Source organism: Dendrobates tinctorius, unplaced genomic scaffold (assembly GCF_039654945.1).
Source record: "Dendrobates tinctorius isolate UK_male_01 unplaced genomic scaffold, ASM3965494v1 ptg000138l, whole genome shotgun sequence".
Classification (NCBI taxonomy): domain Eukaryota; kingdom Metazoa; phylum Chordata; class Amphibia; order Anura; family Dendrobatidae; genus Dendrobates; species Dendrobates tinctorius.
The window spans coordinates 19146081-19171942 of record NW_027361806.1 but is presented as its reverse complement, the minus strand read 5'-3'; the positions used below and the strand labels follow the sequence as shown (position 1 = coordinate 19171942).

Below are 25862 nucleotides of genomic sequence, written 5' to 3'. Positions count from 1 at the left end.
CTATTTACAAGAATATAACTAATATAATACTGCTCCTATGTACAAGAATATAACTACTATAATACTGTCCTCTATGTACAACAATATGACTACTATAATACTGCCCCCTATGTACAAGAATATAACTACTATAATACTGCTCCTATGCACAAGAATATAACTACTATAATACTGCTCCTATGTACAAGAATATAATTACTATAATACTGTCCTCTATGTACAAAAATATAACTACTATAATACTGCCCCTATGTACAAGAATATAACTACTATAATACTGCTCCTATGCACAAGAATATAACTACTATAATACTGCTCCTATGTACAAGAATATAATTACTATAATACTGTCCTCTATGTACAAAAATATAACTACTATAATACTGCCCCCTATGTACAAGAATATAACTACTATAATACTGCCCCCTATGTACAAGAATATAACTACTATAATACTGCACCCAATGTACAAGAATATAACTACTATAATACTGTTCCTATGTACAAGAATATAACTACTATAATACTGCCCCTATGTACAAGAATATAACTACTATAATACTGCTCCTATGTGCAAGAATATAACTACTATAATACTGCTCCTATGTACAAGAATATAACTACTATAATACTGCCCATATGTACAAGAATATAACTACTATAATACTGCTTGTCACGGCCCTGGCCCTTACCTGTTCCTCTGCGTGCACCTCCCGGCGTGCTCCTGCTCTCCTGCGCGTCCCCGCGCCCGGCCTCCGGCTCCCTCGGCGTCGGGCACCTGCGCACTGCCGTCCTCCTGGCGCGCAGCCTCCTGGGTAGAGTGACGTGCATGGCTCCGCCTCCAACATGACGGCGCCCATCGCTACTTATGGCCGGCGTCTGGACTGGTAAGACGCCTGTCTACGATTGTGTTGACGCTGTCTCTTGGCAGCGGTCTCTGTGTCTCAGGCCCCCCATCCTAACGCTTCTGTCTGCGCTATCCTCTGTGTCTCTGGTCCTCTGCCTTTGCCGCTGCTAGTGCTGCCTCTGATTACTCTTCCCCTGTGCTCCAGCCTTTCCATGCCTCCTTGGGTCCTGGTATCCTCCCTGTCCTGCTCCGTCCATACATCCGTCCTTTCCTCTGATCTTCCCTGCTTGTCTGCCTTGCCTTTCACTCAGTGTTATATCTGTGCTTCCTCTTTTGCAGTTTCCGGCTCTTGCCTCCCGCGGTGCTCCGGTCCTGCGTCCTGCCCATTATCAACGGTCTCTGTGGTCCTCTGTGCTCTCTCTACGGACCCGCCTGTGCCTCCACTCCGGTCCCTTTGGTTCCTGCTGTCGCAGTTCCATCCCCTGGGGGTCTGTCCCTAACACTCCCTGTATAGGGGGTGGTCCTCACCTGGGTGCTCGCCCTCAGGGGCTTTGGAGCCATGACCCAGAGGGTCCACTTCTGGGTTGCTTCTTCGTTCCTCTCCGCTACTGCAACTGTAACAGTTAGACAGGCCATGGACCCCGCTGGAGCCACGGCTGCTCAAAAGGAGTTGGTTTTCCTTCGGGAGAACCAGACGCGCATGATGTCCTTTATGAAAACTATGGACTCGCGTCTCTCCGCTCTCCAATCCTCTGACCCTGGTAACACTGCCCAGTTGGCTGGCTTGCAACAAGAATTGGCGCAGCAGCGTGACACCCAGTCGCATATCCTCAGCTACATGGCTTCGGTAGACGGTCGGTTGCTTTCCTTGCAGTCGGCCGCCGCTGCTCCCCCTGATGCGGATTCCCATCCTCCTCCGTGATTGGCCAAACCACCCCGGTATTGCGGTGACGCCAAATTGTGCCGGGGATTTATAAATCAATGCCGCCTGCATTTTGAATTACTGCCCCAGCAGTACCCCACTGACCGAGCCAAAGTGGCATTCATCATCTCTCACCTAGAGGGGGTCACTCTGGCTTGGGTCAATCCTCTCTGGGAGCGTGATGACCCTGTGGTTACCCAGTTATCCGTTTTTCTGGACACTTTCCGTCGGGTTTTTGACGAACCGGGTCGTTTAGCCTCCACCACTGAGGCTTTGTTTAACCTCTGCCAAGGTTCTCTAACCGTGGGCCAGTACGCCATACAATTAAGGACCCTGTCCTCCAACTTAGGTTGGAATAACGAGGCGTTGGTGGGCACCTTCTGGAGAGGCCTCTTGAGTCGTATAAAAGATGAGCTCACTGGTCGGGATACCCCTACAGCGCTAGATGATTTGATTTCCCTAGCTACCTGGATAGATCTCCGGTTTCAGGAACGGGCCAGAGATAGAAGGGTTTCCCGTCCATTGTCTTCTGTTCACAGACCACTCAGTCCTTGACCCAGGATCCTCTCCTCTGCCTCTGCACCTGAACCTATGCAGGTGGACCACCTGAAACTCGCTGACCAGCGTCGCCGGGAGAGAAGCCTCCAGGGTCTTTGTTTCTACTGCGGTAGCGGGTCGCATTTGCTCCGGTCTTGTCCTGATCGTCCGGAAAACTCCTCCGCCTAGGCCAGGTAAGAGAGGCCTTCCTGGGCGTGTGTGATACCTCTCTACCCCTCACTCTGTCTGTCCTTTTGCGTGTTGGTGGGAAGTGGGCTTCTCTAGAGGCCTACGTGGACTCGGGGGCCACTGGGAATTTTATTAGACTTGAGGAGGTCAACAAATTTTCTGTCCCTGTAAGGACCTTGGAGAATCCTCATGTTCTCGCATCTGTAGATGGTCGACCCCTGCTAGAGACAGTTACTCTTGTCACTCATGAGGTAGAGTTGCAAGTAGGGGCTCTGCACAAGGAGAAAATTACGTTTTATGTATTAGCGGGTATTTCCCATCCAATCCTCCTCGGTCTCCCCTGGCTGCGGCTCCACGAGCCCACCTTAGATTGGCATAGCGGCAACGTCTTACGCTGGGGGGAGTCTTGTCGGGCTCGGTGTCTGCTGTCGGTGCGTCCCACGGGTATTCCCCGTTCTCCCCTTGTTCCCTCCGGATTGCCGGTTGCTTACAGTGCCTTTTTGGATGTTTTTGATAAGAGAGAGGCCGAGACTCTTCCTCCGCACCGCCCCTACGATTGCCCTATTGAGGTCATTCCAGGTACTATCCCTCCTCGTGGAAGGATTTATCCTCTCTCCTCGGCAGAGACCCTAGCCATATCTGAATACATCCAAGACAACCTGGCCCGAGGCTTCATTCGGAAGTCTTCGTCCCCTGCAGAAGCAGGCTTCTTTTTCGTAAAGAAAAAGGATGGGTCGCTGCGTCCGTTCATCGATTATCGAGGCCTGAATCATATCACGGTGAAGATCAAATATCCACTGCCCCTCATCTCTGAGCTCTTTGATCGCTTGAGGGGAGCACGTGTGTTTACGAAGCTTGATCTACGAGGGGCCTATAATTTGGTTCACATACGCTCTGGGGACGAGTGGAAGACTGCGTTCAACACGCGTGATGGGCACAGCGAGTATTTAGTTATGCCATTTGGCTTTTGCACGCACCTGCAGTATTCCAGGAACTCGTTAATGATGTCTTTTGAGATCTCCTCTACTCCTGTGTCGTAGTCTACCTTGACGACATCTTAGTCTTCTCCCCCGATCTTGCCACACATCGCCGAGACGTTCGCCAAGTCCTCCAACGTCTCAGAGAGAGCCATCTTTTTGCCAAGTTGGAGAAGTGCCTCTTTGAGAAAACTTCATTGCCCTTTCTTGGATACATCGTCTCGAACTCGGGGTTAGAGATGGTCCCTGAGAAAGTTTCGGCAGTTCTCAATTGGCCACGTCCCCTCGGAGTAAAGGCAATTCAGCGGTTTTTGGGTTTTGCCATTTATTATAGGCAATTTATCCCCCACTTCTCTTCGTTGACCAAACCTATCTCTGCTCTCGTCCGCAAGGGAGCTGATCCCAATCATTGGTCCTCCGATGCAAACACCGCCTTTGAAGCGCTGAAACAAGAGTTTGCGAAGTCTCCAGTACTCCATCGCCCGGATAGCTGCAGGCCTTTCATTCTCGAGGTGGATGCATCCTCGGTGGGAGCAGGAGCAGTTCTTCTGCAGAAATCATCCTCTGGCCGTGCTCTCACCTGCGGGTTCTTTTCTAAGGCCTTCTCCGCTCCTGAACGTAACTATGCTGTAGGTGATAGAGAACTCTTGGCCATAAAAATGGCTCTCGAAGAGTGGCACCATCTCGAGGGGGGCCCTTCATCCATTCATCATTTTTACGCATCACAAAAATTTGGCCTACCTTCAGTCCGCCCAAAGGCTCAACCCACGGCAGGCCAGATGTCATTGTTTTTCGAACGCTTTGACTTCGAACTCCACTTCCGACCCGGGGATAAGAACATCAAGGCGGATGCCCTATCACGGTCATTCCTGTTGGTGGATAAGGAGGAGGGTCCAGCACATCTCATCGACCCCGCCAAAATTCTTACCGTGGCACCACTAAGCCTGGTCTCCCCGCCATCAGGTAAAACCTTTGTTCGGAGTGGAGATAGACTGAAGGTTCTACGTTGGAGTCACTCTTCAAAATTTTCTTGACATTCCGGGGTTAAAAAGACTCTCGCACTCATCTCCCGCCATTATTGGTGGCCTTCGCTTCGCAGAGACGTCCAGGAGTGCATCGCCTCCTGCCCTTCTTGTGCCCGGAGCAAAGTCCCTCGACACCTTCCTTCAGGATTCCTACATCCGTTACATCCGTTACCTGTGCCTGCCAATCCATGGACTCATATCGCTATGGATTTCGTCACTGATTTGCCTCCCTCTTCAAGATGTACGGTTATATTGGTGGTCGTGGATCGATTTTCCAAAATGGCCCACTTCATCGCACTACCCGGTCTGCCTACCGCTCCCGAGTTGGCAAAGATCTTCCTGCTCCATGTTTTTCGCCTCCATGGTTTCCCTCAGCATATCGTCTCAGATCGAGGAGTCCAGTTTACCTCCCGTTTTTGGCGAGCTCTCTGCGGATTGCTGAAGATAACTTTGGATTTTTCCTCAGCCTACCACCCCCAGTCTAATGGTCAGGTCGAGCGGGTCAATCAGGCACTGACATCCTACCTTCTGCATTTTTCCAGTGCTCACCAAGATGACTGGGTCTCTCTTCTTCCTTGGGCAGAATTCGCCTATAACAACCATCCAAGTGAAGCTTCCTCTAAATCTCCCTTTTTTGTGGTTTTTGGTCAACACCCCGGCATTCGCCTTCCTGTATCCCCTACCTCGGGTGTACCGGCAGTGGACTCCGTGTCTGTAGACTTCTCTCAGATTTGCAGGGAGACCAAAATAGCCCTTGAGAGTGCCAGCCTCAGGATGAAGAGGTATGCCGACAAAAAACTGCTTGACGCTCCTCCGTATCGCCCTGGGGATAGAGTTTGGCTATCTTCTCGGTATATCAGGTTGAAAATTCCCTCCTATAAGTTAGGTCCACGTTACATTGGTCCCTTTGAGGTCTTGAGTCGCATCAACGACGTGGCCTACAAATTGAGATTGCCCGCCTCACTAAAGATTCCCAATGCCTTTCATGTATCTCTCCTCAAACCTGCAGTATTTAACCACTTCCACTCAGCGCCTCCTCAAATCTCCCAGCCATGTACCTCGGATAACATCTTTGAGGTACGGGATATTTTGGCGATGAAGACTGTTAAGGGAAAAACTCTGTTTTTGGTTGATTGGAAAGGTTTTGGTCCCGAGGAGAGAATGTGGGAACCCCAGGAGAATATTGATGCTCCTCGCATCATGAGACGATTTCTCACCAGCGTTGCGAGGAGGGGGCATAAAGGGGGGGTACTGTCAAGGCCCCTTACCTGTTCCTCTGCGTGTACCTCCCGGCGCGCTCCTGCTCTCCGGTGCATCCCCGCGCCCGGCCTCCGGCTCCCTCGGCGTCGGGCACCTGCGCACTGCCGTCCTCCTGGCGCACAGCCTCCTGGGTAGTGTGACATGCATGGCTCCGCCTCCAACATGGCGGCACCCATTGCTACTTATGGCCGGCGTCTGGACTGGTAAGACGCCTGTCTACGATTGCGGTGACGCTGTCTCTTGGCAGCAGTCTCTGTGTCTCAGGCCCCCCATCCTAACGCTTCTGTCTGCGCTGTCCTCTGTGTCTCTGGTCCTCTGCCTTTGCCGCTGCTAGTGCTGCCTCAGATTACTCTTCCCCTGTGCTCCAGCCTTTCCTTGCCTCCTTGGGTCCTGGTATCCTCCCTGTCCTGCTCCGTCCGTACATCCGTCCTTTCCTCTGATCTTCCCTGCTTGTCTGCCTTGCCTTTCGCTCAGTGTTATATCTGTGCTTCCTCTTTTGCAGTCTCCGGCTCTTGCCTCCCGCTGCGCTCCGGTCCTGCGTCCTGCCCATTATCCACGGTCTCTGTGGTCCTCTGTGCTCTCTCTACGGACCCGCCTGTGCCTCCAATCCGGTCTTAAGCCCCAGTCGTCCCTTTGGTTCCGGCTGTCACGGTTCCATCCCCTGGGGGTCTGCCCCTAACACTCCCTGTATAGGGAGTGGTCCTCACCTGGGCGATCGCCCTCAGGGGCTCTGGAGCCGTGACCCAGAGGGTCCACTTCCGGGTTGCCTCTTCGTTCCTCTCCGCTACTGCAACAGTAACACTGCTCCTATGGACAAGAATATAACTACTATAATTCTGCTCCTATGTACAAGACTATAACTACTATAATATTGCACCTATGTACAAGAATATAACTACTATAATACTGCACCTATGTACAAGAATATAACTACTATAATACTGCACCTTTGTACAAGAATATAACTACTATAATACTGCCCCCTATGTACAAGAATATAACTACTATAATACTACCCCTATGTACAAGAATATAACTACTATAATTCTGCTCCTCTGTACAAGAATATATCTACTATAATACTGCCCCTATGTACAAGAATATAACTACTATAATACTGCCCCCTATGTACAAGAGTATAACTACTATAATACTGCCCCCTATGTACAAGAATATAACTACTATAATACTACCCCTATGTACAAGAATATAACTACTATAATTCTGCTCCTCTGTACAAGAATATATCTACTATAATACTGCCCCTATGTACAAGAATATATCTACTATAATACTGCCCCTATGTACAAGAATATAACTACTATAATACTGGCCATATGTAGAAGAATATAACTACTTTAATTCTGCTCCTCTGTATAAAACTATAACTACTATAATACTGCCCATATGTACAAGAATATAACTACTATAATACTGCTCCTATGTACCAGAATATAACTACTATAATACTGCTCCTATGTACCAGAATATAACTCCTATAATTCTGCTCCTATGTACAAGAATATAACTACTATAATACTGCTCTCTATGTACAAGAATATAACTACTATAATACTGCCCCTATGTACAAGAATATAACTACTATAATACTGCTCCTATGTACAAGAATATAACTACTATAATACTGCTCCTATGTACAAGAATATAACTACTATAATACTGCCCCTATGTACAAGAATATAACTACTATAATACTGCCCCTATGTGCAAGAATATAACTACTATAATACTGCTCCTATGTACAAGAATATAACTACTATAATACTGCTCCTATGTACAAGAATATAACTACTATAATACTGCCCCTATATACAAGAATATAACTACTATAATACTGCCCCTATATACAAGAATATAACTACTATAATACTGCTCCCTATGTACAAGAATATAACTACTATAATACTGGCCATATGTAGAAGAATATAACTACTATAATTCTGCTCCTCTGTACAAGACTATAACTACTATAATACTGCCCATATGTACAAGAATATAAATACTATAATACTGCTTCTATGTACAAGAATATAACTACTATAATACTGCACCTATGTACAAGAATATAACTACTATAATACTGCCCATATGTGCAAGAATTTAACTACTATAATACTGCTCCTATGTACAAGAATATAACTACTATAATAACTATATATACTATAACTATATAATACTAATAGTGCGTTGGGACATCCGTAGGGTACACAGGAGAATGCTGGCTGCAGGAGAGACTGTGGACTATGGCCATTTTGCACAGTCTGGCGCTTCTACGGGTCCATGTGTGTTAAAGTGTGATAGTGTCTTCCTTATTAGTAGTTTGACACATAATCACAGCTTTAGAAAATCTTCACAGTGTTAATTGCAAAAAAAAACATTTAAGCACCACATTTAAAATGACAACCAGTTTACAAAGAACTTCTTTACAAAACATTGGTCATTGCTATTGTTTAAACCTAACGGACCTTGTGCTGAAGTCTTCATTATCCATTTAGCCTCCCTATAGAAGCTCCTTGCCTTTTATTGAAGTCCACATATATATTCTTACATTGACAACTGCCGGTTGAAGCTCTTTGGCTGCTGCCTTCTGCATACATATGGCTGACATATTGCAGGCATTGGAATAACATGAGTTATGCAGTGATGCGTTCGACACAAATGAGAGCTCAAGAGTCGTAATTAATGTTTTGCATGAGCGACCAAAATAAATAAATAACTATAAACCGAGAACAGAACGTAGCGAGCGCCTCTGATCTTCTGCCGTCCCGTTTACATTTATCGTCAAAGCAGCAGAGTCGCAATCATCACAGGCTGCATTTGCGTTAATGCGATAATCAATTACTCCAGATAAAGGTGAGTCTCATTAATTTAAGCATAGAAGATATCAACAAAATGTTTTATGATGCAACAGCAAAGAATGACAAAGTATCCACAAGCTAGAAGATAATTAGGAAAGCTCAATGCCAGGGTGGGAGTAGAAAGCTGCAGAATCAGGGAGCACAGACTTATTGTACTAAGGGCATTATATTTCCTTCATATTGTGAAGACTGTCTAATGTGATCAGCATGGGCAGACATACCGCCGGTTCAACCGGTGTGACTGCATCGGGGCCCAGAGGCTCCAGGGGACCCCTGCAGGGTGGCTCATGATGAGGGCAATCTGGCCGGTTTCTCTGGGCCCGATGCTCCGGGGGGCCCTGGCCAGATTGCCCTCATGTGCGGCGGGCAGGGAGTGATCCCAGCAGCTCCGCTACCTGCAAGAGAAAATAGCAGGAGCGGAGCTGCAAGGATCCTTCTTGCTTCCTGCCCGGCTCCTGCGCTTCCTGTATCTGACACAGAGAGCAGCATCGCTGGATGACGTCATCATTCAGCGGCCGGCTGTGCCAGAAGGAGGAAGCGCGGGCACCAGTGATGCTGTGGACAGTGAGACGTGCTGTGTGTGTGTATGCGTGTGTGTGTCTAGGTGGAGGAGAAGGCCATGATGGGGTGATGGGGAGAAAGCAATGATGGGGTGATGGGGAGAATGCCATGATGGGGTGATGGGGAGAAGACCATGATGGGGAGAAGGCTATGATGGGGTGATGGGGAGAAGGCCATGATGGGTTGATGAGAAGGCTATGATGGGGGTGATGGGGAGAAGGCCATGATGAAGTGATGGGGAGAAGACCATAATGGGGTGATGAGGAGAAGGCCATGATGGGGTGATGGGGAGAAGGCCATGATGGAGGTGATGGGGAGAAGTCCATGATGGGTGATGGGGAGAAGGCCATGAGGGGGGTGATGGGGTGAAGGCCATGATGGGGGTGATGGAGAAGGAAATGATGGGGGCGATGGGGAGAAGGCAATGATGGGGGGGATGGAAAGGCAATAATGGGAGTGATGGGGAGAAGGCAATGATGGGAGTGATGGGGAGAAGGCACTGATGGGGAGAAGGCAATGATGGGGGTGATGGAGAAGGCAATGATGGGAGTGATGGGGAGAAGGCAATGATGGGAGTGATTGGGGAGAAGGCAATGATGGGAGTGATTGGGGAGAAGGCAATGATGGGAGTGATTGGGGAGAAGGCAATTATGGGAGTGATTGGGGAGAAGTCAATTATGGGAGTGATTGGGGAGAAGGCAATGATGGGAGTGATGGGGAGAAGACAATGGATGGGGGTGATGGAGAGGGCAATGATGGGGTGGTAGGGGAGAAGGCAATGATGGAGGTGGTGGAAAGGGCAATGATGGGGTGGTGGGGGAAAAAGAAATGATGATATGGGTGGTGGGGGAGAATGCAATGATGGTGGTGGAGGAGGAGGAAATGATGGAGGTGGTGGAATGGGCAATGATGGAAGTGGTGGGGGAGAAAGCAAAGATAGTGGTGGGGGAGAAGAAAATGATGGAGGTGGTGAAGAGGGCAATGATGGGGTGGGGGAGAATACAATAATGGGATGCGGGGGAGCAGGACAATGAGGGGTGTGGGGGATTGGGATGGGAGGAAGGCAGACTTATAATGGCCTTAGGAACAGGGGGACGTGGAGGAAGACATTATCGCTTATTAAGTCTAACACAGTCCCTTAGTATATAGTGTACTTACTATGTCTAACACAGTCCCTTAGTATATAGTGTACGTACTTATTATGTATAACACAGTCCCTTACCATACAGTATACGTACTTATTATGTATAACACAGTCCCTTAGTAGCTTTGTCGCCATAAAAGGAATGGAGCCCAGACACATTTCTTGCATTTCTGTCAGTGTCCGCCCTGTGATGCATAGAAGAGGGGCATCCATAGCAACTATCAAAGTGGGCTCTCATAACGGCGCTGCAATTGCCACCCTGGATGGAAGGGACAGTGTTTTTTCCTCCATTGTGCCCCTTCCATGATATTTGGCACAATTCCTCTTCTCTGCTAATAATGAAGTTCATTGGGAATTGGAAGTCCTTCACAGATACCATCCACCTCTTAGAGAAGATGGGCCCCTTCTCTCTTAGGGCCACTCTGCCAATAGACAGAAGTTGAGAATGTGCAAGTCCCTTTCATGTGGTGTGAATGGCGCTTGCATTTCCTCTACAGTACCACTGCAGATCCCTGATATTAGCGAGCTCACAGCAGAAGTGTTGTGTCTCATCTGTGAGATGGATCCAGAAGGCCCTTGGCCCGGAGGAGCAGATGGAACGCAACATGGAATGATGATGTCGATGTAATGAGGAGATCTAACCATAAAAACGGCGATTGTAAAGGCTGGACGGCAGTTGGAGAACGATGAAGATGAGTACGCTGGATGGCACTTTGGTCAAGTAAGGCTGCTTTCACATATCAGTTTTTTGGCGGATCGACGGATCCGTCGCAGATTGTGAATAACTGATGCAACGGATCCGTTTTTTCATCCGTTTCTTCTGATTTTTGACGGATCCGTTTTTTCATCCGTTTCTTCTGATTTTTGACGGATCCGTTTTTTCATCCGTTTCTTCCACAGACAGATAGGTAGATCGATCGATAGACAGATCTATAGATAGATAGAAGACTAAGAAAGGGGAAAGGAGCGCATAGAGCGTCAGGAGTAGGAGCAGGAACTCTTTAGGATTTGTAACATTTTTGCACATCACTCAGATAGATAAAGGATTTACAGTCAACTCAGCAGCAGAAAAATGATAAAACATTTTTAATTGAGGCTTTTTAGAAAGTTGGAAGAGAACTCTTCTTGAAGGTTTACATAACCTAAACGTTACCTGATAAAATCAAGGAGGTAAATGTTGACCTGATGAAATCTGAAGCATCAATTCCTGTCCATATCCTCCAGATTGTGGATCCATATGATCCATCTCAGGCACACAGACCCCTATACTAACACCCACATAGGATGAATGTTCTCAGCTTATGAGTGCTAAAAGCAATTAACGCCTCTTAATGGATGATTCGAGGCGCTGTGATCTATCGCATTAGAATTAATCCGGATTGTTTAAGGTAGAAGAGAATCTCGCTCCGCAGCTGTGACAAAGCAACAGTAGCTCAGTAATATGGGGGCTTTAATGCTGAGCCCACGCCGAACGTGTTATAGTCTGATGTCACCTGACAAGCAAATCGCACAAGGAAATAAGAAGATCTTATGTCTGAGATAGAGCGTCTCTCCCCAGCGTCTCGGCCCTCACCGCCCGGTGACACAATCTTCTTCAAGATAGATGTGATTTAGGAATACTTTCTTTTTATATATATATATATATATTCTGTCATCTTAATCTGAGGATAAAAAAAATGCCTCTTATAAGAGGATCCAGAAAATGTCTCTTCTGAGGAAGAATCTGCAAAACTAAGATAAACATATATATTCCGCAGCATTAAGGGGAACGTTACTTTGTCCATTTGGCAACACGGAGAAAAATGGACTTTGAGTCCGGGAGGCCTCCGGAGAAAAGCTGCTGTGACTTTTAAAGTTGCCACTTAAAGCTAAAAAGATGTGAGGGGAATAGCAGTGTGAGATCTGACTGTGTCACAGCATCCCAGGAGGATGTTCCTTCAGATCCAAGTCTTCAGACAGTTCTGCATCCTCATAGATTCTGCTTATTTTGCTATATTTATTCTCAGTTATATCAGTATGCGCATAGACGCCTTCTTACACCTTAAAGGGAACCTCAAAATCCCATGAGCCTCCCAAAATGATAACTCTGGGTTATAGTGCCATATTCCAGCATTACTAATATCCCATTGAGGTTCCCAAAAGTTTGGGGTCTGAGGCCAAAATCAACTTAAATCATCAGGGTTATGGACCATATGGTAATTACCTTCTTCCAATTATCTGGTGGCTCTTCGCCCCAACAAAGTCCGGCCACAGGCACAATAATCATGGGTCTCGGGCATTAATCATGTGCTCCTCATAACATGGCAGTGCCTAAATTCTTGCCCATTCTCAATTTGCTTCCTGCCTAAATGGCCATGAAGGTTTCGTGAAGCCACTTCTAAAACTAAAGTAATCATCTAACCAGCCCCACAGTATTACCCAGTATTACCCAGAGAAGAATCCACACCTTAAAAATGTGGTGCTGGAGAAGGATGTTATCAATAACATGGATATCAAGAAGAACACACAAATCAATCTTGGAACAAATCAGGCCAGACATGTCATTCGAAGCAAGGAGCACCAAATTATGAATTATGGACGCATCATACGAAGAGTGCAATCACTAGAGAAGGACATCATGGTGAGAATAGAAGGAAAAAGACGAAGAAGAAGACCAGCAACCTTATGGCTTGATACAATCAAGAGAACAGCGGAAAGACCCTGGTTGACCTTTCTAGGCTGCAGAAGATTGATCTTCTTACAGACTACTCATCCATCAAAGTCGCCATGGCTCAAGATCAAGTTGAAAGCTGCTGAGGAAAGAAAAGTGTTTGGGCACCCAAGCACATTAATTATGGCCAAAGGGGCATTATTACAACATCTGAGGCTGGGCTGTTTCAGGTGGTAGTGCCTCCCAGATAACTGGTGGACTGCAGTTACGATATGCCACATGACAGTGACAGTAGTTTCTACACCCTATAAGGTAAATTCTGTGATAGTAGAGGAGTGATTCCTCATTCAGAACCCTCATCTATTAGTAGAACCTCAAAAGAGACCTCACAGAGTCTTCTGCCCCAAAGGACCCAACACATTCATGCATTATACTGAGAGACTATTGATTTCAAGAACAGTGTTAATTTCACCAGTGGTGGCACTGCAGGAAAATCGATCCTTTCGCATATTGCAAAAGATCGCTGAAGATTCGAGCAATACGATCTCTTCTGTGATCAGCTACTAATCCATCTAACAAAAAGGGATTGTCCAATGCGGAGAACTTCTTTAAGGCAATTGTCACGGGGTCCTTCTCCGATACCACACAATCAACAGAGCGAGGGAAGTGTGAACAATCCCAAGACCTTTATTATAGGCAAAACTAAAAGATCCATAAACAATCAACCACACTGAAGATACAATAGTCCAGAACACGAATGCAGTTCAGTAACAGGATGAATGTCCAAGGAGATGAGAGTCCAATAATCCAGCAGACAGAGGATAAAATGGGTCGATATGCTTTCTCTCCTCTCTGACGTGCTGTCTTCACACGGTCATCACCACACAGGGTCTGACTTGAACAGCTCCTGTCCTCCCCAGCCCCCTCCTTATGTCCAGGGGTAGTCAGACAGGTTGGGGCAGTTTTCAGGCCTCCCAGACCTGACAAAGGTGCCCTGGGGTTTAAGGCACTACAGGGGGTTCATCAGGAGGCATAGATACAGTCAGGCTGCAGACAGTAAGTGAGCTAATTCAATTATCAGACTTTTGGAAGGTATCACGTGACCCCGTCCTGAGTGACACGGGCAGCAGGCCGGTAACTGATACAACAAGACGTGGCACATGTAATTGTCCTATGTGACGCGGCCCGCAGGCCAGTAGCTAAAACAATAAGACAAAGGGAATGGGGAAAACCAGGGTAACAATAACAATGGTGGCCCTGCGATAGGGAATGGGTACGTGGAGACCTCCTGCACTCCCCTGAGTCAGTGTCTCTACACTCCTAGCGTTCCCTAGGCCGGTTCCGCACCGGGCGATGATCAGGAACCTCAAAACCCTGACTCGCCCTGCACCTAAACCCTCACTAGGGAATTGGTCGATGTGGAAACTAATCCCACCACTGCACTAAACACACACAAGGAAAAGTGACAAAACAGGGGAGCACCACTTAGCTTTGCTCTGTTGCTTATGCTCCTAGCAACAGAGCCCACCACCTGCATGCATCTTTTCCTCCACCATGTCCAACATCTGGGTGCACTGTCCAGAAACAGATCTTCTCAGCACCATAGTGCAGCCTTGGAGCAAACAAAGTCCACACCTGCGTGCAGCTGTCCAGAAACAGAGTCCCGCAAATGAGTCCAGCTTTTCTGCCAAAAAGTCCAGCATGCTTGAGTCCAGCCCTCAGCAACAACATCCAGCATTTTGAGTGCAGCTCTACACCATAGCTGCCATTCCACCAATCCATGCACAAACTCTTTGCTGACACCATAGCTGTGACTCCACCATGCCATGCCAGCACTCCTTGCAGACACCATAGCTGACACTCCAGAGATCTCACTGAGCTGCCCGAGACTCTACTTTAGCTCCATCCTTCACCCAGGCTTGCTTGCAAATGAATACTTTATCACCAACAGTGATTGACACACCTGATACTCTCTTATAGAGCTATCACACCTGTTACATAATTAAGTGCACAAACTAAGGTAACCAAAGTGCGATGACCCCAATGGCCATCGGGGGGAAAACTACAAATGTATTCACCACAGTGCAATGACCCTAATGGCCACCGGGGGCAAAACCACCTTTGGCACACAGCCAAGGGAAAAAAAAGGTTACTTTGTGCATTTACTCTGTCAGATCCAACCTGGATCATGACAGAAGGTAATTGAGGCAGTCTAGACAATATGGGGAATACACGGAATGATACAGGGTAACAAGAGAACACTATGGAAATCCGTAAAATATAAATAGACACAAAATGATACCCACATAACATATCACACCATCACAGCAATGATGCAGGACTCTAGTTAAAGAGACATACACTGCAATTCCATATAAGTACCACTGCGGTGTCTTATACCATAACTGATACAGCACAACCTGTCCGCGCCTTTGGATATAGGAAACTAGATACATTGCTGTGTGAGGTGTTGCACTATAAGGTCCAGGAGACATTTCTTACCCAAGGAAATTATTCTTCATAGAAAAAAAACATCTTTTAAACTGTATGTAAATTAGGCTGGAAGTGCACTGAGGCCGGGCTGATACCTGGGTGCTGCATCAATCTCCCTTCTCCCTCTACAATCATAGTGTTGTTAGTAAATAAACATTTATATTGCAGCTAAAACTTGTACCAGTTGTCTCAATTATTTTACTTTTTTGCTTTTGAAGTTGTAGCCTCAAAAAAAAAATTTCCTGAGACTTCACTGTGATAGTTGCCAACACTGTGCAGAAGCGCTCAGCTCCTGTATGGTCATGTGCACAGCAACGTTCAGACCCATGCAAGGCGACGTTGAAAATAGACTCAACTAAAAATCTATTTTTTGTCAAATAAAAATCTACTTTGTCTCCATGGTGAAAGACTAGCAGCCCTGTGAAGTCTGATCCTGCAGTCCTGTGTTACTCTCTTCCATCGCTTCTTCATCCTGCGAACCATCTGTTAACCCTTTGTTACCATCTTCTCTATACTGTGCAGACCGTTGTGTCTCTGATTACAGACCATATACTGACATACATGTATATGCATTTTAATTTTTATTTACATGTATGTATTTTTGGCTTAAAACTATTTTTACATTTGGCTGTCATTAAAAATGTTGGAATTTGCACCGTTCGCCTTCTAAAACTTCTGTGCTGCACTGTCTATTGCTTGCTGTAGAATGAGTTAACTGAAAGTCCATCAGTGAGCTTATTCTGACTGTCAAATGGGAGTGTTCCAAACTTTTATTTTTCTTGTTCTGAGCGGCTCTCAGCTGATTTAGGACCACAGATCACATCACAGTTGTGACTTATGTGTCTTAGTGGTTACAAACATCAAACCCAGAATGATCTGTTCCTGTAGCCACGTGCAATGCACCCTCTTGCAATCCTATGATCTGCTAAAACTATTGAACCATGATATGCCCTACATCGGGAGGCTCAGGTGGCCACTACAATGGGAGTCGGGCTGCTATGGTATCTTTATAGAATCTTTCTTTCTCTCTCTCTTTTCTTTCTTTCCTCTCTCTCTCTAATCTTTTTCTCTCTGTTCTCTATCTGCTCTGTCTTTCTGTTCTTTCTTTCCTTCCCTTCTTTCTTTCTTTTCGTTCTCTCTGTTCTTTCTTTCCCCTCTTTCTTTCTTTCTTTCTTTCTTTCTGTTTTTTATTTCTTTCCCCTCTTTCTTTCTCTCTCCCTCTCTGTTCTTTCTTTCTCCTTTCTTTTTTTCTCTCTCCACAAAGGAAATAAATCTTAATTACATGTGCCTAAAAAGAAGTTTTACACCTCTCTAAATTACTTTGTTTTCTGTCAGAATGAGAACGCTTCTTTATAGTCAGAGACAAATGTAACACCTGCACAGGGAACTGTCAGAGCATCTACCGGCATGCTGGAGCTTACACACTCTAAGAAGAGTTTTGCAGTGGCTGTTAAACAGGGACCTACAGACACTAATCGTTTTTCTCCTGAGTGGCAGAAGACTACAACTCCCAGGGATCCTTGTTCCAGTGAGATGATAGAAGAAGGGAGGAGGAGGGACTTGGGGGAGGACGCTGTGGAGGAAATGAAAGTAAATGTGGAGAGGAGAGAGAACGTGGCTGCTGCTGGTTATGAGAGACAGAGCGGTATGGATCTTGATTCCCCTAAGTTGCAGAGTGTGGGGGACCCCACGGAGATATCTGTGTTGCTGGAGAGAGCAAAGATCCAGAGGGCACTCCCATTGGATAAAGTTCTAAATCCTGCAGCCCCCAGCTGGAGTCCAAAGAATCCTCCGGTCATTAGAGACACAGTGAGTGCCCTTATGAGACTTGTGGTTCTATCAGTGCTATTTACAGTGAGTACAAGGCAACATAAACTATTGACATCAATATTCATCTAAGTGCACCCACGATTGTTACTTTGCGCGCCAACATCCACGGCAACTGGACCGTAACGTTTGGACTGAGTAAATACAGAAGAGGGGGACTTTGCCACATTATATTTGCAGGGTTGGAGTTTAATTAGACGGTGATGTGTATATGACTTTTATAGAGCACAGTTAATTGCATTGTATGTTTATTCCTTTAAACACACCTCAATTCTGCTTTATAGCAATAAATCTGTTAAACTGTTTTACTCCTGCTTCCTGAGTGTGTACCGAGCTGTGGCAGGGGTTTCCCGAATCAGCCCCGGCAGAAGATAACTGTCCTTCCGCAGCCAGAGACATAGCTCCAATCAAGATTCGGGTCGAGGCACTGCGTACAAAAGAAGTGAGACCCTCCATAACACCCAGGGTACAGTGGTAGCCCTAAAGGGGTGTTACAGTGGAGGCACTGCTGAGATTTCAGAACTAACACAGGAGACTATGGAGACTTTAACAGGGCAAGAAGCGTATTTGTGTTGCGAAGAGATGGAGGTTGCAGCTGAACAAAGCTTTGCAGTGAGTGGTGAGCTCCGTGATGCGTCTGATGAGGAGATACTGAAAATAGTTAACCGACTCACTGAACTTGCCCACCCTAAAGTGGTCGACCGCAGGAAGGAAAAAGGGGGACAATTACCCATAGCCCTGATCTCAACAGGGCAGATTTTAAGGAAAGAATATTTCCCATCCATGATAAACGTGTCCCCAGAGCATGGTGAACAATGGAAGATCACTTGGCCTATTGAGTCCGAAGTGGAGACCCGGCAACAGGGATCAACCACTCAGCCTAGAAAGACTAGTGTAAGTCCGTCCTCTACTCCATTTAGGGCCAGTCAGGAAGAGACAGCTGCCCCTGCTAATGTGCTTATGACAGCGATGGAAAAGTTAGTCATTCAGTTTGCCAAGATGCAGCCAGAGGGGAACTACCGTCGCCTAAGAACTTTTTCGGATGCCCTCCCCACCCCTGCTGGAGAAGAAGGCTATGATACTTGGAGGGATGTCACTTTGCTGAGCTTAGAAGAGTGGCAGTGCACCGATGCTGTGAAGAAGCAGAGAATAGTAGAAAGTTTGAGGGGTACTGCTATGGAAGTGGTGCAGGCTGCTTGGCGGAGCAAGCCACAAGCAACTTATCAAGATTATATGAGTGCTTTAGAAGATGCTTTTGGATCCCCTGAAGATGCTACTGATCTTCTCTATAAACTCCGTACCACCTACCAACTGCCAGATGAGAAGATGTCCGACTATCTCTATCGACTAGACAAGCTGGTTCATAGAATAGTATCTATCTAAAGGTGGAGTCAGCCCTAAAGAAGTTGATCAGTGTTGTCTGGAACAAGTACTCAGAGGAGCTCTCACCCATGGTCCAATTGCCCAGCGGATGAGGTCTTGTGATAGAGAGAAGATTCCTGGTTCTTTTCATGAGCTGCTTAAGGAAGTTCGCAAGGAAGAGGCTATTTTGGCAGAAAGAGAGAAGACATCCCCTCGGGTGACTACTGTTGCCCTGAAGCCAGCAGCCAACTGCTGAGAGATGGAACTGCTGACAGTCATCGAGAAACAGAGGGAGCAGAATACACAATTGTTAAGTGCCCAGGCCAAGACAATGCAGCGGCAACAGAATGCTGCGGAGGTAGCCAAGAAGAAAACCCTGGTTTCAGGAAGCGAGAATGATGACCTCTGTAGAGTAAAGAGTAGGAAACCAGAAGGGTGCTTTGTTTGTGGGAGTCCAGACCATATGGCTCGTCAGTGTCCGAAGAAGTGGAGCTCAAAGAACTCTTCACGTCTTCCCCATCACACTCAGAGGCAGTCGGGAAACGGGAAAGGGGGGCCAGTAGAACCCCATACTGCGCCCCCATCATCAGCTAAGACCTACTCTACCGCCCCATCCAATAGTGCCTCAGCAAACACACTGCCTGAAGGTTTAGTGGGACCAGCCCCACATGTCTCCGCATATATCAATGGTCAACCCTGTACAGTATTGCTGGATAGCGGATCTCAAGTGTCCATCATCTTCGAAGGATGGTATAAGAGATATTTGTCCAATGTACCTCTGAAACTGTTGTCTGGACTCGTGGTGTGGGGACTGAGTGAGCACAACTATCCCTACAGAGGGTACGTGTCCGTGACACTACGATTCCCAAAGACTGTTGTTGGAGTGGATAAAGAGATACCCATCATAGCGTTAATCTGCCCGGAGACAGAGGCAGATGAGAGACCAACACCCGTCATAGTGGGAACAAATGCTAACATCTTCCGTACATTAGCTCAGTGGTGTCGGGAAGTTGGGGGAGAAAATTACTCGCAGACCCTATCCATACACCCAGTCTGTTTGGAAGCCTATGTGAAAAAGGAGGATGAGAAGAGGGTACTATAGCCTGAAAGCTTTGACCCCTGTTTTGAAGGAAGTGAGCTGGAAGGAGAAGACAGGAGGCTGGTCATCGATGACATGATGATGCGGGGGACAGTGTTCTCTCTGGACGAATGGGACATGGGCCTTGCTCAAGGAGTAGAGCATCGCATTCGGTTGATCAAAAGCCTTTCCTAGAGAGATCCCGAAGATTGGCTCCGGTGGATATCGAAGATGTCAGGCGGCATTTACGCGGTATGCTGGACACAGGAGTCATCATAGAATCTAGTAGCCCCTATGCTTCCCCTATCGTGATAGCGCGGGAAAAAAATGGAGATATTCAGATGTGTGTGGATTATCGCACCTTGAATAAACGTACGGTCCCTGAACAGTACACTGTGCCCCGAATCGATGAAGCTTTGGATTGTCTGCGAGGGAGCCAATGGTTTTCCGTGTTAGATCTTCGGAGTGGTTACTATCAGATACCCATGTCAAAAGAAGATCAAGCGAAGACTGCTTTTATCTGCCCTATTGGGTTCTTCGAGTTCAAGAGACTGCCTCAAGGACTGACAGGTGCTCCAGCCACTTTTCAGAGATGTATGGACAAAGTGGTGGGGGACATGCACTTACGTGAGGTCCTGGTTTATCTGGATGATCTTATTGTTTTTGGGAAGACTCTGGAAGAACACAACCAGCGGTTGTTCAAGGTGCTGGATCGGTTGAAAGAGGCTGGGTTGAAGTTGTCCCTTGACAAGTGCCGAATTTGCCAGATGACTGTGAAGTATGTGGGGCACATAGTCAGCCGAGAAGGAATTTTCACCGATCCCGCCAAAGTGGAGGCTGTTGTAAACTGGCCTAAGCCCTCCAAACTGAAGGAGCTTAGGTCCTTTTTAGGATTTTGTGGCTATTACCAAAGATTTGTACCCCAGTACTCTCGGATTGTGAAGCCATTGACTGCCCTTACCCAAGGGTATCCCCCTTCCGGGACGACAGCCCACTCCGCAAAGTCGAGAAAAAGGGTCTATTTCCGAGTTAATGAACTCTTTGGGGAAAGATGGACACCTGTATGTGATGAGGCATTTGAGAAACTGAAGTCATGTTTGACCCAAACTCCAGTGTTGGCTTATGCAGACCCCAGTAAACCACATGTGTTTCATGTGGATGCTTCTCTTGATGGACTAGGAGGGGTTCTCTACCAGGACCATGATGGCTATCTGCGTCCCGTTTACTACATTAGTCGAGGATTGACTCCTAGTGAACGCAACTACCCAGCTCACAAACTGGAGTTTCTGACTCTGAAATGGGCTGTAGTGGACAAGCTGCATGACTACCTCTATGGGGTACATTTCGTTGTTCATACTGACAACAATCCATTAACCTACGTGAGAACCACAGCAAAATTGGATGCCACGGGGCACCAATGGCTTGCCGCACTCTCTTTGTACGATTTCAGCTTAAAATATCGACCAGGGATCAGTAACATTGATGCAGACACCCTTTCTCGCCTGCCTAGGGAATCCTTAATTGAGGAAGAAGAGGGAGGATGGATAGAGGTCCCTGCCTCGGAGGCGAAGACTCTGTGCCATAGACATCAAACTAATGCCCTCCCTATGCAGTGCTGTGCTGAATTCTTGGGAGCATCCAGTGAAGCGCTCCCGTTGTTGTACTGCAAAGTGACAAATGTGACCCCAGATTCTCTTCCTCAACTGACTCGTAATCAAGTTAGGATGGCGCAGCAGGAGGATCGGTCGGTGGGGGTAGTACGATGGTGGGTTAAGAAGGGCTTGAGGCCCGAGAAGAATGCATTGAGAACAGAGGAGTCTGTCCTGCTGACTCGGCAGCTAGAGTCGCTAGTAGTAAGAAATGGACTACTATACCGGGAGGCAAAGTGCCAGAAGGGAGGAGTTCATAGACAGCTGGTGTTACCCACCCGATTTCGGAGGATGGTCATGAAGTCCCTGCATGATGATCATGGACATCTTGGCATTGAGAAGACCATGGGTCTTGTGACCGACCGATTTTACTGGCCTTGGATGGAAGCGGATATAGAAGAATACAGCAAATCATGCTCCCAGTGTGTGTTGAGAAAAACTTTGCCTTTGAGAACCGCCCCCCTTGTGAACATTACCAGTGATGGCCCACTTGAGCTAGTGTGCATTGATTTCCTCTCCATCGAGCCTGATGAAAGTAATGTCAGTAATGTGTTAGTGGTCACTGATCATTTCACCCGATATGCCCAAGCTTACCCCACTAAAGATCAAAGGGCAATTACTGTGGCAAAAACTCTATGGGAGAAGTTCTTTGTGCATTATGGGCTGCCAGCTCGCATCCATACCGATCAAGGAAGAGATTTTGAAAGTAGACTAATCAAGGAGCTATGCACCATCTATGGGATCAAGAAATCTAGAACCACCCCCTATCATCCCCAAGGGGACCCTCAACCTGAGAGGTTCAATCGTACCCTTTTGAATATGTTGGGCACATTAGATCCCAGGAAGAAAGGACACTGGAGCAGGCATGTGAGTCAGTTGGTTCATGCCTACAATTGCACCACAAATGAGTCAACGGGAAACTCGGCTACCAGTGGATATCAGTTTTGGGACATCCTTTGACAACTTCAATGGGACTACCTACTTAAAATATGTGCCCCAGCTACAAGAAGATTTGAAAAAAGCTTACAGATTGGCAGAACAGGCCTCTGGGTAGTCAGGGAGGCGCAATAAGACTCGCTATGACTGTAGAGTTCGAGAACAAGTTTTACTGCCTGGAGATAGAGTCCTTATCCAACTTTTGGGCCTTCCTGGGAAGCACATGCTTGCTGATCATTGGTGTCCTGACCCTTATGTGGTGATGGAGAAGCTGCCTGGTGTCCCAGCCTACAGAGTAAAGCCTGAGAAAGGGGGCGGAGCTGTCAAAACCTATCATCGACACCATCTGTTGCCTGTGGGAAAGAACATCCCTTTACCACCATTGCCAATTCAAGGAGGTCATACCACTCCTTTGTGCAATAGGAGAAGCCGTAGGAGTGAACCACCACCCCAGCTTGGGTTGCCTCAGGAGGAAGTGACAGCGAGACTGGGGATGAATGGGAAACCGACGGTCAATGGAGCTACAGATGGACCGAGGACCCATGCCCCGCAGGCTCAGGCCTTAAAAATCAGACTCCTGAAATGGAAACACGAACAAAGGACATTTGTCAGGAGGCTAATGCGCTCTGTCCGCAATTGGGGGAGAGTCCAGAAGAAGGACATTTGTTGAATGAAGAGGTCCATCAGGAGGAGCCCGTTTTGGAGAGACAAGAGTCGGGGGTTGAGGAGGGGGCCCCCTCGGCACACATTCGCCCCAAACGGAACGTTAGGCCCCCCCATGATGTTGACCTATGATAGAATGGGACATACCACTGAGGTCCCTAGGCTGATACCCTCTAATTCCAATTCTGTTTGGCCCATGTGCTCAGGAAATTCAAATTCTGTTTGGCCCTATTTTTCGGTATCTCCCATGTGTCCAGGTGGTGGTTTGTGTGCATGTAAATTTGATGTTAGTCAGCATGCTCTAACCCCCCTTCATGTTTCAGGTGGTGAGTCCTCATATCGTGATGGGACACTTTCAATGACTCACCAGGGGGAGAATGTAACACCTGCACAGAGAACTGTCAGAGCATCTACCAGCATGCTGGAGCTTACACACTCTAAGAAGAGTTTTGCAGTGGCTGTTAAACAGGGACCTACAGACACTAATCATTTTTCTCCTGAGTGGCAGAAGACTTCAACTCTCAGGGATCCTTGTTCCAGTGAGATGACAGAAGAAGGGAGGAGGAGGGACTTGGGGGAGGACGCTGTGGAGGAAATGAAAGTAAATGTGGAGAGGAGAGAGAACATGGCTGCTGCTGGTTATGAGAGACAGAGCTGTGTGGATCTTGATTTCTCTAATTCAAACAAGAAAAATTATAGCCAGCTCACCCAGTTAGACGTCCTTAGTGGTTCTGCTCACTGCCAGGTTTTTTTTTTTTGGTTTTTTTTTGTTCATATGGTAAATTTTGTGATATCTAAGAACAAATATAAGATGTGAATAATAATGTATTAGATAAAAATAAGGGCACTTTGCAGCGATATGCTTTAAATATGTAGTATATTTTGTATTTAACAAAGTTTTATCCCTGTGTAAGGGTATACACCCTATTTTAATTAAGTCAAATTTTGTAATTGGATCAAGTTCCTGGAAGCAAGGTATATTACTATCTTGAACACTGCTCACACTTAAGACCTAGAAGAAGACCTAGTAAGGTCGAAACGCGTAGTCTGCACGCATAAAGCAGCAGTGTGCCCTTTTTACTTCTGACCCCCTGTATATATTTGGGTTTCTGCCACATGGAACTATTTTAAAAGATAAAAATAAAATGGATTTTATGGCCAAGTAGGAAGCATCCGCTGGAATTATTTGCTGGTTTTTGTTTCTCTTGATTTCTCTAAGATGCAGAGTGTGGGGGATCCCACGGAGATACCTATGTTGCTGGAGAGAGCAAAGATCCAGAGAGTCCGGCCGGCACTCCCATCGGATAAAGGTCTAAATCTTGCAGCCCCCAGCTGGAGTCCAAAGAATCCTCCGGTCATTAGAAACACAGTGAGTGCCCTTATGAGATTTATGGTTCTATCAGCGCTATTTACAGTGAGTACAAGGCAACATAAACTATTGACATCAATGTTCATCTAAGTGCACCCATGATTGTTACTTTGCGCGCCAACATCAGCGGCAACTGGGCCCCAACGTTTGGACTGAGTAAATACAGAAGAGGGGGTCTTTGCCACGTTATATTTGCAGGGTTGGAGTTTAATTAGATGGTGATGTGTATATGTCTTTTATAGAGCACAGTTAATTGCATTGTATGTTTATTCCTTTAAACCCACCTCAGTTCTGCTTTATAGCAATAAATCTGTTAAACTGTTTTACTCCTGCTTCCTGAGTGTGTACCGAGCTGTGGCAGGGGTTTCCCGAATCAGCCCCAGCAGAAGATAACTGCCCTTCTGCAGCCCAGAGACAGAGCTCCAAGATTCGGGTGGAGGCACTGCGTACAAAAGAGGTGAGACCCTCCATAACACCCAGGGTACAGTGGTAGCACTAAAGGGGGTTACACAGTAAACAGCTGAGAAGTCGATACATTGTATCCAGTCCAGACAATGCCTTGTGACTCCAGACTGATACATTGTAGCAAACTTCCAGAGAGATTTTGTGCAGTTACTGATGTGTTCAGCAGCATCTGGACTGGATACAACTGTATCAGACCCTCAGCTGTGAGCAGGACTTGTTATGTGCAAGTTTACTGCTAAACATAAGGGTATAATTAATGGAAGGAAGCTAAACTACAAAGGTCCCCATTCATCATCTTCATTTTTGAGTCTTTTCTTTCTTTTTGCGCTGGTGGATAGTCATCAAAATGGTACATAATTGGCACAGATTCAAAATATTTTTTTTCCTTTATTTGCAGCTATTTTGATTAAAAAGCCTCACGACCCTCTAAAATGTTTCATGTTGTTCTTCAACTGGGTAAAAAAATAAAAATAAAGTAGACAGATTTCCTTCTTTACTAGGGGAGTCGAGCACAATGGCGTAACAATGTTGCGACATTTCGAAAAATACCTCAATAAATTTGTCAAGCCATGTGGATAATGAAAACCACAACTGCACTGTCAAAACATAAACATTAAAAAAAAAACATAAAAATTGCCTAAAGCCTTAATGAATTTGGTAGAAAAATAAAAATAACTAAACCAAACTTCCAGGCCCTAATTCATCACTGTCTTTGGAGTAAAAATGGATGCTATACTGACTTCTATGCTTGCTCCTCATTCATTATTTACTGTAACTTGTGACTTTTCAGGTTACCTTTACTTGTTTGTTTTTTTTGTGTTCGTCGATATGGAAGTAGTTTTAGTTACTTAGATATTTTACCTTAATTTTAGCATTTGTGGCTTTTTTAAAATTAAAAAAAAAACATTTTGCACAATTGATCTCCAGTATGCTAGCGGAGGAGAAAATCTGTCCGGTTTTATTTTTGCACAGTTGAAGATTATCGTTCAGCGTTTAAAAGATCATGACATTTTGAGTAACGCATGTGCC

General features: G+C 46.3%; 1 long non-coding RNA gene across 1 annotated transcript in view; it reads left to right on the top strand.

The window, feature by feature from the left end:
* LOC141048785 (uncharacterized) overlaps nt 1-25862 on the top strand; it is a 144951-nt gene that overhangs the window by 80774 nt on the left and 38315 nt on the right. Inside the window, exon 2 of the long non-coding RNA XR_012220142.1 lies at nt 24219-24825. This is a non-coding gene — a long non-coding RNA (uncharacterized lncRNA). The remainder of the gene's footprint in view (nt 1-24218; nt 24826-25862) is intronic.